This window comes from Lynx rufus, unplaced genomic scaffold (genome assembly GCF_022079265.1).
Source record: "Lynx rufus isolate CCGP_SWC_20201006 ecotype Redwood Valley unplaced genomic scaffold, mLynRuf1.p SCAF_8, whole genome shotgun sequence".
Lineage (NCBI taxonomy): Eukaryota > Metazoa > Chordata > Mammalia > Carnivora > Felidae > Lynx > Lynx rufus.
This window is the reverse complement of record NW_025814896.1, coordinates 86,799,962-86,810,552: the sequence shown is the minus strand read 5'-3', so window position 1 is coordinate 86,810,552 and position 10,591 is coordinate 86,799,962. Positions and strand designations below refer to the sequence as shown.

Sequence of the window (10,591 nt, the reverse complement as noted above, 5' to 3'; positions counted from 1 at the left end):
ACCTTATATTTCTGGAATTCTGGTCTCCAAAAGTATGGATAGGAAGCTAGGGATGGAAACAGGAAGAACTCCAGCGTTTGTGAATGCTGGAATAAGGGTTGTATTTTTGTCCTTGGTTCGTAGAACCAGACAGTGGGGTTGGAGAATTTGTTCCCTGAGCTAGTATAGATGAATTTAGGTCAGACTCTGGTGATTGCTTTGTAAACTAGACACGTTAACATGCCCTTTAGAAGCTACGGGAAATGGAGACTGTGGAGAAGATGCAGCTAATGACGAGTCTTGGGTATGGCCATGAAATAGGTGGCAGAGGTGGGGGGTGGTGAGTTAGATTATTGGAGGAGAAGAAATCATGGAACTGAGAGGCCAAGATACTGGGAAGATTTTCTGCAAAAGGGAGCAGCCATGGGGAACAAGGAGGAAAAGTGGGGGGAAGAATATTCTAGGCATACAGAGCAGTGTAAACAGAATCTGGCAGCTGTGAAATGTTTTTGGGACCTGCAAGAAGCTAAGTATGGCCTGAGTGCTTACCTGGAAATGGTACAGAAGCAGGCAGTGGGTGGAGGAGAGTGCTGCCGAAACTTGGTTGCCTACCCAGCATATACCCCTGCTTCTTACTGAGAGAGACCCTCCCAATTATCATTAAATTGTGATGTGACCAGGGAAGGTAGGTCCCACCTCAGGGGATAAATTATAAGTAATCTAAACCAGCCATTTTAACTCCTTGTCTCTTTGCCAGTCATTAGTCTAGGTGTGGACATATGACACAGCTCTCACCAAGGAGCTGGAAGAGAGGGTCTAATGGTGTGTTTAAAAATTTTTTTTTAATGTTTATTTTTTAGAGAGAGAGAGAGAGAGAGTCAGAGTGTGAGTGGGGGAGGGGAAGAGAGAGAGGGAGACACAGAATCTGAAGCAGGCTCCAGGCTCCCAGTTGTCAGCACAGAGCCTGATGTGGGGCTCGAACGCACAAACCGTGAGATCATGACCTGGGCTGAAGTCGGATGCTTTGCCGACTGAGCCACCCAGGCGCCCCTAATGGCGTGTTTTTAAAAGATTTTCTTCCCCGATTAAAGAGATAGTTAATTTACGTAAAGAAGGCTGTTTCCCCATCAATTACTTCCTTTCCTGCTTGATATACTGTAGAATGAAGACTCGATGTCTGAAGCTTTGACAGTCAACTTGGAATCATGAAAAGCCGGTCCACTGAGAATGGCAAAGAGGAGGGAAAAGAGGCCTGGATCCTTGAGGACATTATTGACCTTTGAGCTAGCCTGGGAACCACCCATTTTCAGAGTATCCTGTGAGATAAGAGGTTTCTTGTTATTAACAACTACTGTTGTTAGGTATTCTGTCACTTGAGGCTGACTGCCTTCTAACAAAGAACCTTGGTAAAACATGGAGGACTTCGTACATACTTTTACTGCTTTATTTTTTGGCAGATAGTGCCAAATACCAACCTTAAAGCAAATTGGGGCACCTGGGTGGTTCAGTCGGCTAAGTGTCTAACTTCGGCTGAGGTCATGATACCGGGGTTCTTGGGTTTGAGCCCCACATCGGAGCCTAGAGCCTGCTTCAGATTCTGTGTCTCCTTCTTTCTCTGCCCCTCCCCCACTTGTGCACACATGCACATACTCCCCCCTCTCAAAAATAAAAAAGAAAATAAATTGTTTTTAAATTGAGCCACATTTTTAATCAAAGATTAATGTAGAAGGTATGGTTTAATCAGGTAAAAGCTTTTATTTTGGATGTTTAAGTTACACTTAATATTCTCCTAAATAGTCCCAAAGAAAGGAAGTAATAATCACCATTAGTTGTGTTTGGTGAACACAAAAATTAATCCCCCCGAATGTAGAAAATCTTGCAATAATTATTGAAAACACTTTACAAATATGGAACATTTCAATAGGTATTTGAAACTAAGATCATTGGCTAAGAGTCAGCCAAGCACTTGGAGAATTTTTCGCTAATGAAAATTAGGATGGGGCCCTATCCAGAATGACAAGGAACAAAATATTTAAAAATAGCAAACTTTCATTGGCATTCACTATGTGACAAACACTATTCTAAGCACCTTACATTTATGAAATCATTTAGTCCTATGAGATCGGTAACTATAATTGTCCCCATGAGGCACAGGGAGAAGTACATTTTCCATTGCCATACAACTTCAGTGGAAAAAGCCAGGAACATGAACCCTGGCATTCTGGCTGCAGAGCCTATGTGCATTGCTGCTATACTATTTTGCCTTAAGGGGATTGGACCCACGTACCCCTCCTGAGTATTCCTACCTGAGAGAGGAGAGAGCATTCCTTGTCTTCATAGCTGCTGCTTTTTAGTGGGCCAAGTCTTTTCTATCTTTTATTTGCTCCTGACCCTGAGCGGGCCAAAGTGGTGGTATGTGCATGTATGTCCTTTTTGTCTCGTTTTTTGGTTTTTGTTTTCCTTTTCCCAGCAATATGAAGCTAGCTGCTCTTCAGTCCAGTGGGAATTTACATCCCTTTGGGAAAAACCACCTTTATACTTACATTTCCCCACATCAGAGTTATCTGTGGAACTCCACAGGGTGCTTGCAGGCTCTGCACAAGTGCCTTTGTGTCCCCTGAAAGAAACTAGAAAATATATTTATATTTTTTTCTGTCACCTTAAATTTTTAGTGCTCTTTCAGCTCTAGGCACCTCCCTGAATGGTCTGCTTCCATTCCAGCTCTGATCACTTCCTACAGAACAGAAATAGTACGTAAGACTAGTTAATCTCATAGTTCCCCATTTGTGGACAATTTTTTGGCAGTAGAATGAGTTTCCTTCTAGCAGAGCTAGAAAGCTCTGCCCTAGGTTCCGCCTACCAGGAAAATTTGGAGGCACCCCAGAGAGGAATAGAGGGGAGTATACTAGTTCTAGTTGGAGTCCACATCTTTTATTCCTAAACCTGAGGTTTCCTAGCAGAGCAGTCAAGGCTGTGTTCATCTGCTATAGTGGGCATCTTTTGTTTGTGTCTTCCAGGTGTCCCTTCTTCATTTTCTTAGCAACACCTTCCCCTTTCCTTTAAGGAAAAGGAGTCTATGTGGTGCTGATAGGACTGTCTGATCACAGCGTCCTACCCTCTGCCACAGGAGTGAGTGGGGTATAGGAGTCTGTACTGGACTGATTAGAATCCTTGCCTAGAATATGAAAAGGGAGGATGGAGGAATAGCCTCTCTCCCCTTGGGCTGTAAGCTGTTAACATGTGATTCCAGAGTTGTTTGCGGGTCATTTCCCTGTACATAAGGTCAGGGAGAGAATCAAAGAGAGTTCTGACAACACTGTTTTTGTCTCTGGATATAGGTGTGCCTGAAGCTGTATCCCTGTCCTTTCCAATGACATTAGCCAATAAATCCCCTCTTCACCTACCTGGAGGGGATTTCTGTTATTTGTCATTGAGAGGTATCCTTTAGAAATTAAAAGTACATATATTCAGCCTTGAGGAAATCAGTAAGATCAACTTTAAGTAGATGTATTAGGGTTTTCCAGAGAAACAAAACAAATTGTATGTATGAATGTATGTATCTCTATCTATCTATCTATCTATCTATCTTTATTTCAAGGAATTGGCTCATGTAATTATGGAGGCTGGCAAGTCTGAAATTTTCAAGGTGGGCTGTCAGGCTGGAGACCAGGGAAGAGCCAGTGTTGTAGTTCAAATCCAAAGGCTATCTGCTGGCTAATTCCTTCTTATCCAAGGGAGGTCAGTCTTTTGTTCTATTCAACTGATTGGATGAGTTGCACCTACATTATAAAGAGCAATCTGCTTTACTCAAAGTCTACTGATTTAAAGCTTTTTTTTTTTGTTTTTGTTTATTTTGAAAGAAAGTGTGAGAAAATGTGCCTGAGTGGGGGACGGGCAGAGAGAGAGAGGGAGAGAGAGAATCCTAGCACACTCTGCACTGTTGGCGTGTAGCCTGATGAAGGGCTCGAACCCATAAACTGCAAGATAATGACCTGAGCTGAAATCAAGAATCAGACGCCCAACCAACTGAGCCACCCAGATGCCCCCAAGGTCCACTGATGTAAATATTAATCTCATCCAAAAGCACCCTCACATAAACATCCAGAATAGTGTTTGACCAAATATCTGGGCATTGTGGCTCAGCCAAGTTGATACATAAAATTAACCATTACAGTGGATAAAGTTTGCTTTCATTACCAATTTATTTCTGATTCCTTCTTCCATATCTTAGCCCCCTCTCTCCACACTATCATACTCAATTCCACATGCCCTTATGTTGTCCCTTTCTTGCCCAGTGTCATGAACCAAGGTGATCTGTCCACATCTGACCTCTTACTGATTTCAGAATCAACTTCATCCTCATCAACACTCTCATTTCCTTAGTGACCTTTTCATACCTGATATCCAAATGAAAACTAATTCTATAGGTAGTGTCACTGTAAAGTGTTACTAGATGATAATGACATAATGTATATCTCCTGGGGAAAGGGGAGGTGCTCTTCATTAAATATAGAAGTACAGATAGTTTAAGCAAGGTGATAGGTAAGGAGCAGAGGTAATTCTGTATGAGGGAACTTTTTGGTGCCCTTAAGACCCCATTTTGTGACTATCTAGTTCTCTATAGTCATTCCCTAACTATTTAACATCTGGTTTCCTTTTTTTCTCTTTTTTTTTTGTAGTTTTACGGTTTTATATGACATGCACATAAGCTATCTGTTCCTTTTCTTCTCTACACAGCCTGGCATTGGGATTGGTGATTTTGATGGCCAGCTGGGCTGCTCTTTCCACAATGGCTTTGTGGTTCTTGGAGGAGACATTGTGAAATCCCTGCACAGTGAGATTTGTTGCACATCAGCAGCACTTCAAGCTCCTTGACGTTGACCAGGAACTTCCGGAAGTCACTAGGCAGCATGTGCTTTGTCTTCTTGTTGCTCCCGTAACCAATGTTGGGCATCAAGATCTGGCCCTTGAGTCTTCTGCACACTCTATTGTCAGTGCCTCTGGGTTTCTGCCAGTTGTGCTTAATTTTGATATATCAGTCTAACTGACGCTGAATGAACTTCTTGGACCTCTTTTTAACAATTTGGGCTTCACCAGAGGTCTGAGGATGGCCATGATGCTGAGTAGGAGATGGTTGCCACTTCCACAGGAAGTGCTAAGGAAAAGAAGAGCTGGTCTCCTTTATAATGCTTCCTTTCAAAAAGGAGCAAATGCAAAGATGGAGGAGAATCATAGGCCTTTTTTAGGGAACTTCGGTAGACTTGGACCATAAGACACTTGACTAGAGGGGTGGGAAATGATGCTGATCAAACTGGCAGGAATGAAGTCCTGAGTGACTATGTGTGTGTACGTAGGGGTCTGGACTTAATCTTGCAGGTGGAGGATACCCACAGAACTTGAAGCATGGAGAAACAGAATCAGATTTGTGTTTTTGAAAGGTCACTTTGGTGTGAAGGTATGTATGATGAATTGGGATGATGGTGGAACTAAAGGGGTTCACTTAAGAGGTCTTTCTGAGGCCTTGACATTTCTTCCATCTCATAGGTGTTAGTGATTTCACCTGTTTCTTTTTTCTTGGATACTACCATCTTCTCTGAACACTGGGGTACATTTCTCCACTAAAAATCAGGACATTTGTGTCCCTGTTCCCCACATTCTTGTCTTGCACAGGCCTTTCTTTTTAAATTGAGATATAACAGACATATTAGTTTCAAGTATACAACAGAATGATTTGATATGTGTATATATTGCAAAACATCGCCACAATAAGTATTCTTAACACCCATCACCAAACACAGTTATGATTTTTTTCCTATGAGGCAAGCTTTTTAAAAATTTTTTAAATGTTTATTTTTGAGAGCAATTAAGAGAGAAAGAGAAAGAGAGAGACAAAGCGTGAGCAGGGGAGGGGCAGAGAGAGAGGGAAACACACAATCTGAAGCAGCTCCAGGCTCTGAGCTGTCAGCACAGAGCCCAACGCGGGGCTTGAACTACAAACCTTGAGGTCATGACCTGAGATGAAGTTGGACGCTTAACTGACTGAGCCACCCAGGTGTCCCCCTGTGATGCAGACTTTTAAGATCTACTGTCTTAGCAACTTTCAAATATACAATACAGTATTATTCAGTATAGTTGTCATCCTATACATTACATCCCCAGGACTAAAACTGGAAGTTTATATCTAGGACTTTTAAATTTTAATAATTTTATTGCTGTTCATTATTGGAATTCAGATAAGGGAAACAAAATTCACAAACATGGGGATATTTAAAAATCTTATAAAGTATTTTATTATTTAAAAACAATTTTTAATGTTTATTTTTGAGAGACCGAGGCAGAGATTGAGCATGGGAGGAACAGAGAGAGGAGACACATTCTGAAGCAGGCTCCAGGCTCTGAGCTGTCAGCACAGAGCCTGACATGGGGCTCGAAACCACAAACTGTGAGATCATGACCTGAGCCAAAGTCAGATGCTTAACTGCCTGAGACACCCAGGCACCCCTTATAAGGCTATTTTAATTATGGTTTTCCATTTCTTTAGAAATGGCAGCTGGAAGCCATGATGGCCTTCTGCTCATCAGGCTGTAGCGCATGGAGGAGACCAAGAGCCATCAGGTTTAACAGGACAAATCTGTGAACAGGGAAACGGACTTACATAAAGAGATGATGCATGACACCCTCCTTACCATTCCTGTTTTTTTTTTTTTAAGTACAGTTTAGAATTTTTGATGAGGAGAGAGAATCAATATCTTCAGATGTTTGAATTAGACCCAGATGTTCCCTTTCCTTCACAGATCATTTGTTTTCTTCTCCAGCCCCTAGTCCCAAAGGTCCAGCTAAGGCAAAGCTCTATAGAGATGGGGGTCAGACAAACAGAGTTCTTTCACATTAGTGTCTTGAATGGAGCATAGTTATAAAGGGCTCTTTGTTGCATTGGGTTAGGAAAATATTGGCTTTCAAAGTTTCTCTCAACCTCCTTCTTGCCATACAGCCTGATGGGCAGAAGGCCATCAAGGCTTCCAGTTGCCTTTTATAAAGAAATGGAGAACCAACAGTATTATTAACTATAGTCACCAAGGAGTCAAAGTATGATTCCAGTGTCTGAACAACACCTTTCTGCACTGCTACCAAACCTGCTGATGCCACAAAGAAAGTGCTGGCAGTACCACCACAGTTCTCATGTTCAAACTAGTATACTATTGAACCTCTTGCTTTTCTCTTGTTTGTTACCTTGACTCCTTGGTAATATCACTGTGGTCTTACTAGAAACTCTTGGATGAAGGTTCTGAGGCTAAGATGTACATTTGCAGTGTTTTACCTCTTGAAGTAAGAAATGTGTTGTCTGTTAACAAACAGCTGTTTTTTTAAACTTTGGGGTCATTTAAGGACCTGTTTAAGGGCCTGAAATGTTAAAGGGCTCTTAGGTGATAAATACTTTGATTAGTGAAATGTTACATTTTTCAGCCTCTCCTTGAGGCACCTAATAAAAAGGCATTTTTTTCCCTCTAAGAAAATCTGAAGAGTCCTTTGTTCAGTTGATCATATAACCAACCATAGGAAGTCAATTCTGCTAAGAAATATGGCTTTTTTTTCACTCATTGAAAAACATGTTTTTAAAGATTTTTTTAATTCTTTTTTTAAATTTATTTTTTTAAATTAGTTAGCATATAGTGCAACAATGATTTCAGGAGTAGATTCCTTAATGCCTTTTACTCATTTAGCCCCTCCTCCTCCCCCAACCCCTCCAGTAACACTGTTTGTTCTTGATATTTAAGAGTCTCTTATGTTTTGTCCCGCTCCCTGTTTTTATATTATTTATGTTTCCCTTCCCTTATGTTCATCTGTTTTGTATCTTAAAGTCCTCATATGAGTGAAGTCATATGATATTTGTCTTTCTCTGACTAATTTCACTTAACATAATACCCTCTAGTTCCATCCACGTAGTTGCAAATGGCAGGATTTCATCCTTTTTGATTGCCGAGTAATACTCCATTGTAGATATATACCACATCTTCTTTATCCATTCATCCATCGATGGACATTTGGGCTCTTTCCATACTTTGGAAGCACTATTGTTGATAGTGCTGCTGTAAACATGGGGGTGCATGTGCCCCTTCAAAACATCACACCTGCATCCCTTGGATAAATACCTAGTAGTGCAATTGCTGGGTCGTAGGGTAGTTCTATTTTTAATTTTTTGAGGAAACTCCATACTGTTTTCCAGAGTGGCTGCACCAGTTTGCATTCCACCAGCAGTGCAAAAGAGATCTTCTTTCTCCACATCCTCACCAATATCTGTTGTTGCCTGAGTTGTTAATGTTAGTCATTCTGACAGGTGTGAGGTGGTATCTCATTGTGGTTTTGATTTGTATTTCCCTGATGGTGAGTGATGTTGAGCATTTTTTCATGTGTCTATTAGCCATCTGGTTGTCTTCTTTGGAGAAGTGTCTATTCATGTCTTTTGCCCATTTTTTCACTGGATTATTTGTTTTTTGGGTATTGAGTTTGATAAGCTCTTTATAGATTTTGAGTACTAACCCTCTATCCAATATGTCATTTGCAAATATCTTCTCCCATTCTGTCAGCTGCCTTTTAGTTTTTCTGTTTCCTTTGCTGTGCGGAAGCTTTTTATTTTGATGAGGTCCCAACATTTCATTTTTGCTTTTGTTTCCCTTGCCTCTGGCGATGTGTTGAGTAAGAAGTTGCTATAGCCAAGGTCAAAGAGGTTTTTGCCTGCTTTCTCCTTGAGGATTTTGATGGCTTCTTGTCTTACATATAGGTCTTTCATCCATTTTGAGTTTATTTTTGTGTAAGGTGTAGAAAGTGGTCCAGGTTCATTTTTCTGCATGTCACTGTCCGGTTTTCCCAGCACCACTTGCTGAAGAGACTGTCTTTATTCCCTTGTATATTCTTTCCTGCTTTGTTAAAGATTAGTTGGCCATAAGTTTGTGTGTCCATTTCTGGGTTCTCTATTCTGTTCCATTGATCTGAGTGTCTGTTTTTGTGCCATACCATACTGTCTTGATGATTACAGCTTTGTAATACAGCTTGAAGTCCGAAAGATTTTATTTTTTTTAAGTAATCTCTTCTCCCAACATGGGACTCAAACCCACAGCCCCACGTCAAGAGTCTCATGCTCCACAGACTGAGCCAGCCAGGAGCCCCCAAAACATTTTTGATCTATTATTTTGTGCTAGGGTTTATACTAGGTGTTGGATATGCAAAAGCTTGGTCTAGCCTCAAGAAAATTAGCCCAGTAGGGAAATACACAAGAAATAAAATGTCAGTAGTATATTGATTTTAAGGGAGCAGGTCAGAGAATGAGAGAGGTTAATACACGTCCTTAAATCTGTCTGAGGAGACAAGATAGATTTTCCCCAAGAAGCATTTAAGTAGAGATGGGGTGGGGATTCCACAAAGAGAAACCGATGTGTACAAAATATTTGAGAATGCTGGCCCAGTTGGGAAACTGAGTAGCATTGTTGGAATGTAAAGTGCTGGGAGGTGGGGTAGAAAGACAGCAAATGTGAGGCAAGGCCAGCTATCTGGGGTCACAAGTCCATGCCATGTTCTGTATGCCAGTCAAGTTTTTATTTGATTCCAATCTAGAGCCATTAATAGTTATGATAACCATCTACATTTGACTAAAGATACCATTTAAATCTTCCTAGAGCAAATGCTTGAGTAATAAATTCTCAAAAACATCATCTCTCTCTGATTAAGTCTGTCTTGGCAGGACCGGTGCATTAATTCACAGAATTAATCGTCAGTGAGTCAAATGTAAGGCTGTCAAATCTAAGCAATTACTAGTCTTCTCAGGTGGGCCATCAGAAGTCTGGGCCAGCAGAGTTTCATAAGTCCAGGAGCAGTGTTGTATCATTTTGCCTTACATTTCCCCACCCTACCCCCTCTGCAAAAAAAACTGGGGGTTAGGGAGGCAATGGATGGGGGTGAGGATAGGGTGAGGAGGGCGTTTAGAGGCCAAGCATATTACATAGAGCTTAAGTAGGTAACTGAATTGCCTGTCACCCGAAAGACTGGCCGAACCTGAATGGTGCTTTGCATCAAGAATTTTGATACCTTTCCTCCCTACTTCGCTCAATTTTCTTTGCAATTTTTCTGCAGCCTTATGTTCCTTTTCCATCCTGACTTGTTTTTGTCCCTCAGGATCCCTTTTTTCAGGCCTCCCGCTTTCTTCCTCCTTTTTCCGCCGCTTCGTGGGGTGCCGGAGCCTGGGGCCTTGGGCTGCATTGGGCGCGCGCTCCAAGGCTATTTGCTTTGCTAACAATTCCATCCTGTTTCCTTAACGCCCGTCTTTCCCTGCCAGCCACCGAGTTTCTGCCTCCCCCACAGCGTGGTTCCTCCAGCTGCTCGCCTGGGGGCCAGGCGGCTCTAGGAACTCCAAGCGGATGCGGCCGCTGGCTGGTGCCACGTCTTCGCCGCCAGCAGGCCAGCGCCTGCGTGGGCTCGGGGGCGGGGCGGGGCGGCGCGGGGAGGCGGGAGCTGAGCGTGAGCGGCGCGGACGCGGCCCAATGGGATTCGCGGGAGGCGGCGGCGGCGGCGCGGTGCGCGCCGAGGGGCGGGGCCCGTCGGCAGTTGCTGGCGAGCCCGG

The 10,591-nt window shown here is 42.4% G+C and overlaps 1 pseudogene; it reads right to left on the bottom strand.

Annotated features, from left to right (window-relative positions):
* Nucleotides 1-4,668: 4,668 nt before the first annotated feature.
* LOC124503924 (60S ribosomal protein L32-like) lies at nt 4,669-5,094 on the bottom strand (annotated as a pseudogene).
* Nucleotides 5,095-10,591: the final 5,497 nt, after the last annotated feature.